The sequence below is a fragment of the Bombina bombina genome, chromosome 2, assembly GCF_027579735.1.
Source record: "Bombina bombina isolate aBomBom1 chromosome 2, aBomBom1.pri, whole genome shotgun sequence".
In the NCBI taxonomy this organism is placed as follows: domain Eukaryota; kingdom Metazoa; phylum Chordata; class Amphibia; order Anura; family Bombinatoridae; genus Bombina; species Bombina bombina.
In genome coordinates, this window is record NC_069500.1 from 1,184,118,257 (window position 1) to 1,184,124,791 (window position 6,535).

Here is a 6,535-nt window from a genome sequence, read left to right on the forward strand (position 1 = left end):
TAAGCTTTTCAACAAATAAGAGAATGAAGAAAATTAGACAGATGTTAATTTGGAAAGTTGTTTCACGATTCAGATAGAAAATGGAAATTTGTGAAACCGTGGATTTACCAGTGGATCAAATAAAGAGGGACTTCCAGTCATGAAGTATAAAATACTTCATGCTGAAAGTTCCTTTATTTGTCTAAAGCGTTCACCGCACTGAGCTCCTCAAGCAGCCCACGGCAGAATGCTATTTTGCTGTGAGGTGACGCTTCGACCTCATAGCCAAAAACTGTGCGGGCCAGCTGGCACCATGTTGGATAACTCGCACCCTATTGGCTTAGATTACCTCACAGCAAAACCGTGTTCTGCCGTGGGCTGCTTGAGGCGCTTAGCGCAGTGAACACTTCAGACAAATAAAGGAACTTTCAGCATTAAGTATTTTATACTTCATGACTGAAAGTCCCCTTTATTTGTTCCACTGGTAAATCCTAGCGTTTCACAAATGCTAGGATTTACTATCACTTTAGCTATCTATTTAGCCATTATAATACAGACGAAGACTGTTGGGTCATTCATATCTATATTCTTAAAGGACCATTAAATACAGCAGAATTGTATAATCAACAAATTAAAATGAAACTTTAGAATTGACTTTAGTGTTCCTTAAAATTGAATTCCAAATCAGACAGACACACAGACTAAAAACACAGTCAATTCAAATGAAAATTGATTTATTTTGGTTTCCTTCATGTTTTTGGAAGTAGAGAAGGGAACTTTTTTGGTTTGTACAAGATCCACGCTTTAGGCAAACTTTGAAGTTACCACACAATTTGGATAAAAAGGTCATGCTGCATTTTGTGCAATAATATAAATGATAATTACCCTAGGCTGCAGTGCATCATAATTACATAGTGCAAACAGTTTTGTGCTTGATTTTAACTAATTCCTCCCTTGTGGCTTTCAGTTCTAACAAATACTTGTACTAGGGCAATTTAACATAGAATACAAATATAACAAACAGTGGTGCTAAAAATGTCCCTTTTGCCACAAAAAGTCTATTTTGAACATTTCCCTTCTGTAAATTACATAAATAACTTATCGCTGCAAAACAGATTAAATAAAAGTCAGCAAAAATTGCACTTTCAAATCTGGGACTGGCAGCAAATAGATAACCAGACTAGCCCACGATTTAGCAGCTTTCTGACACATTGGTGAAAAAAGGAGGATTTCCTTATAAAATTATGGAAATATATTTAAGCAGATACCATTTACAATATATAATGCACAATTTAAATATTTTTAAGAAAAAGGTAGACATCTATTAGTGCCATTTTAAAAAGTATAATTATTTGGCATGAATGTTATTTGAAAGTATTAACAGTTGCTGTCTATTTTCAGTGTTCTTACTAGCATAATTTGCTTTGTGTATATGCAAGCTGGTAACAGTGAAATTTGATTGGTAAAAAAAAAAAAAAAAAAAAATCTGGTTTTCTTAATGTTTTGAAAAGTGTTTTTTATATGTATTTTTGTTTATTTTTTAAGAAGTTTATTATACATTCAGTATTAAACAGCAAAAAATTACATTCAGTTCTTATGCTCTTATTCCAAAACATTTCACAGTTTTACACCACTTTTTTCACGCATACATCTTATTTAAATTAATTACAATCATGGGCTGCGTAACAAATGCTGACATCAGAAAGGAGCATAAAATTAGGGATAGAAAAATATGTTAAGATTGCAGAGATTTTCATTTGTATAAGGAAAGTCAAAGATGTCCAATAAAATCTAGATGTCCTTCTCAATTTAAGGCCTACTTTGGAGACACCAGGTCACATTGGTTACAAGAAAGGTGACCAATAAGGCATTTCAGATCTTGCTATTCCTATGACCAGTATAAATGTGTTTGCAGTTGTGAATTGAGAGCTAATCGATGACCAGTTAAACCTGGGAATTCTTCATACATTTCTGCTCTTCGGTTATAAGTGATTATTGGCATACAGTTCGTCAATTTGACTCTTGAAGAATTTTCTCAACTCTGGTCTCTTGGCTTTCATTGTAGGTGTTAAAAGGCCATTTTCTATGGAAAACATTTCTGGATACAAGGCAATATCTTTCACCTTGAAGAAAAAAAAAAAAAAAAAAGAAAAGAAAACTCAGATATCTTTAAAAAAAAAAAAAAAACTTTTTAAGAGACATTTCTTCAGTTTCATACTCACTTGTTCAAAGGTTTTCAAACCAGCTTCTTTTCCAAGTCTCAAGAAATCTTCTAGGACTACATTTTTAAAGTCCTGCCATTCAAATTAAAAGAGAAAATATGGGTGTTTGCTTATAATTTACAAAGCTTGTTTCATTTAATTACTAACACTTCTATCATCATAAGCAATATCAATGGTAGATTAAAAAAAAAAAATCCTGCATTCCACCCATCATGGATCACCCCTTATTTATAAATTTGACTATGAGCCAGTTTACAAGTTGCACGCTATTGTTTGTGCCAATCATAAGCAATATCGTGACCGCAGTAACTTGCATGTGAATTACAAGTTGAAAGTAAATGTGTTTGCTCCAGTGCAAATTAAATTTACGTTCATCAGGTTAGCTTGACTGAAGATCTTGCGCAAAGTGTTTAAATAAAAAAAAATGTGCACCAAACAAAAAATAAATGCATTAAAATAAACTGTTACACTCATATATACACTATCTGATAAAAAAAACCCAAAAAACTCCAATCCTTCTGCATTTGTGACACAGCCCTTTTGTGGTTCTCTTCCTACCTGTCAAACCGTATAGTATAGCCTTCTCTGGGGCCTCCTCTGCCCCGTCACAACTTTTTTGGGGTACCACAAGGCTCTGTCCTCGGTCCCCTTCTCTTCTCAATCTACACATCATCATTAGGGTCTCTAATAAAGTCCCACGGGTTCCACTAACTGTCTTTCTCACATCTCTTCCTGGATGTCCTCTAACTACCTCAAGCTAAATCTCTCCAAAACTGAGCTCCTTATTCCCCCCCTCTCTTCCAAAATCTTCACCCCCAATCTCTGTATAACAGTCGAGAACTCCATTAGCCCTACCCCGCATGCCCGATGTCTTGGGGTCAGATTTGACTCAGATCTTTCTTTCACTCCTCACATTCTGTCCTTGGCTAAATCCTGCCGCTTTCATCTTAAAAACATCTTTAAAATTAGACATGTCCTTACACAAGACAAGATTTTAATCCACTCTCTCATCCTTTCACGCCTCATTTACTGCAACTCTGTCCTCTCTGGTCTCCGCCTAGCTCCTTTACAATCCATAATGAATGCCTCTGCCTGGCTCATTTTCCTTACACGTCGCTCTTCATCTGCTGCACCTCTCTACCAATCCCTTCACTGGCTGCCTCTATGATTAAACACAAAATTCTCACTCTGACATACAAAGCCCTCAACTGCACTGCTCCCCCCCTATATCTCATACCTTGTCTCCAGATACTCTCCCTCCCGTCCCCTTCACTCTGCTCATGACCTCCTCTCCTCCTCTCTTGTTACCTAATCACACTCCCATTTACAAGACTTCTCCAGACTGGCTCCCATCTTGTGGAACTCTCTGCCTCGCTCCACAAGACTATACCATAGCTTTGAAAGTTTCAAGCGCTCCCTAAAGACTACTGTTCAGGGATGCATACAACCTACACAAACCTTTCTTTATACCAGTTCCTCTCCTCCATTGCTATCCCCTTGAACCCCCTTAACATGTAAGTCTAAGAGTCCAGCTGTTTGTAGATCACCTTCTTAAGATCCGACTACAACGACTCTTGGCAGGGCCTTCTACCCGTTTGATCCCTATAAATGTTTTGTTGTACTCCGCCTATGTTTATAGCGCTGTGAAATCTGTTGGCGCTCTACAAATAATCTATAATATATAAATATTCATCATTTATTTTTTTATAAAAAAGTTAAAATGTAAATGGTAAGTGAAGGTATTTGAATTAAAAGGACTATAATGTATACATATATGACTAAATACACATCTTTAAATATAAAAAGAACATTTTCTTCTATGTGAAGAACATTGGAATGTGAAATATGAATAACTCACATTGGGTTGAGCAGTGCAGTATAACACTGTGTTGGGTTAGTGTGCAAGGGATAAATGTTGAGTTATTTTCATAAAATGTTCCATTGAAGTATATGGGGCGAATTTGTTAATGTGATAGCCAAAGTCCTGAAGTTAACGCACAGTGGGTTCCGCTTGTGCGCAAAAGTTTTACTTTTAACTTGTAATACTCGCACAAATGTGCGTGCATTAAAAGCTTACTTCTAGCGGTGTTTCCGCGCAAGTGAAAGCTCTAAATAGCAAGCCACTTGTAACCTGCCCGTATATGTGTAAGAATCAGTACACTGTTTAATGTCAATAGTAATAGGAAAAGCAAAAAATAAAAAAAAATAAAAAATAGCTTCACCACCACAAAGTATATAATTATAGCTATGAAAATAAAAAAGTTTTAAAGAAAAAGCTCAATACAATGTTATCCAAAAAAAATAAAATAAATTAACATAAGTCAGAAAATCAACTCCACTACAAAACAGAGCAGCTTATGGTCAGTTAAAAACTAAGATAAATTTGCAAGACTGGTCCTAAAATAGCACAAAGTATACCAGGCAGTTGATCTATGTATGCCCAATGCATATGCATGCAGTCTGTGCGTAATCTTTCACCTCACATATGACCTGTTTCAGTAATAAAAACTGGACATTAATGGATGCTCTAAAGTAATAGAATAATATTTTAATACATCGTATAACTTTGAACCAAATCAATTTAATAATCAAAGAAGAATGAACTAGCCAGACCTTGCATCACATGAAACAGCAATTTTAGTAGAATGTATTAAGAAAAAAAATATCAAATCATAATAAATTAATTGTCTTATTCACAACTTTTGAGAGGCAAATGTTTTCAACTTGATAAACCTTAAGTCTTAAACTTATGGTTTGAGAGGCTGCAAGAAAAAGTTTTGTTCAGTCCAATTTTGTACACCATACTTATGCACTATACAAGCTCATAAGTAGTTTGAAGTCTCATAAGAAGAGCAAGTCTATAAAGCCCTTTTCTCCCCTTTGACTGCAGGAGAATTTCAATCTCCCCAAACAGAGAGATTGACAGCTTCTATCCGCACGTGATTTGGTGTGCACTGGCAGGGTTGCACGCAAGTGCACGAGCGCTCGTGTGCAATGGTAAATGATAAGAAGCCGGGAGGACAAGGGCGAATATGTACACCCCTGAACATGGATGATAAATCTGGCTCCATATGACTGATGTCTGGTGATATTTTAGGCAAGAGTCTAATGTTTAGAATTAAGAGTATTATTGTACAGACTACATATTATTAATGGGATATGAAACCCAAACATTTTCTTTTGTGATTCAGGCAGATCAAACCATTTTAAAAAAAAGTTTCCAATTTACTTCTATTATCAAATTTGCTTCACACCCATGATCTGTGTTTAAGAGATACCTAGGTAGGCATCTGAAGCACTGCATGGCAGGAAATAGTGCTGCCCTCTAGTGCTCTTGCAAATGGATAACATTCTTGCAAAACTGCTGCTATATAGTGCTCCAGAAATGGGCCGGCTCCTAAGCTTACGTCCCTGCTTTTCTACAAAAGATACCAAGAGAACAAAGAAAAATTGATAATAGAAATAAATTAGAAAGTTGTTTAAAAACAAATTATGCTTACCTGATCATTTTCTTTTCATTCGATGGAAAGAGTCCACAGCTGCATTCATTACTTTTGGGAAATAAGAACCTGGCTACCAGGAGGAGGTAAAGACACCCCTGCCAAAGGCTTAAATACTCCTCCCACTTCCCTCATCCCCCAGTCATATTGCCAAGGAACAGTAGAAAAAATATCGGGGTGAAAAGGTGCCAGAAGAATAAAAAACCAAGACGCACCACATAAAAAAAAAAGACAGGTGGGGAGCTGTGGACTCTTTCCATCGGAAGAAAAGAAAATGATCAGATAAGCATAATTTATGTTTTTTTTTCCCTAAATGGAAAGAGTCCACAGCTGCATTCATTAATTTTGGGAAAACAATACCCAAGCTATAGGGGACACTGAATGCCAAAACGGGAGGGTACCACAGGCGGCCCATTCTAAAGGGGGACCAGGCCTGAAAACCACTACCCAACAAAAAAAACATAATTTATGTAAGAACTTACCTGATAAATTCATTTCTTTCATATTAGCAAGAGTCCATGAGCTAGTGACGTATGGGATATACATTCCTACCAGGAGGGGCAAAGTTTCCCAAACCTTAAAATGCCTATAAATACACCCCTCACCACACCCACAATTCAGTTTAACGAATAGCCAAGAAGTGGGGTGATAAGAAAGGAGCGAAAGCATCAAAAATAAGGAATTGGAATAATTGTGCTTTATACTAAAAATTCATAACCACCACAAAAAGGGTGGGCCTCATGGACTCTTGCTAATATGAAAGAAATGAATTTATCAGGTAAGTTCTTACATAAATTATGTTTTCTTTCATGTAATTAGCAAGAGTCCATGAGC

At 36.3% G+C, this 6,535-nt stretch overlaps 1 long non-coding RNA gene across 1 annotated transcript; it reads right to left on the bottom strand.

Moving 5' to 3' along the window:
• Positions 1–696: 696 nt before the first annotated feature.
• On the bottom strand, positions 697–6,261 carry LOC128650154 (uncharacterized). The gene is made up of 2 exons (XR_008400726.1): positions 2,202–6,261; positions 697–2,102 (listed from the first exon to the last, which is right to left on the bottom strand). It is a non-coding gene; the product is annotated as an uncharacterized LOC128650154 (long non-coding RNA).
• Between the last annotated feature and the right edge of the window lie 274 nt (positions 6,262–6,535).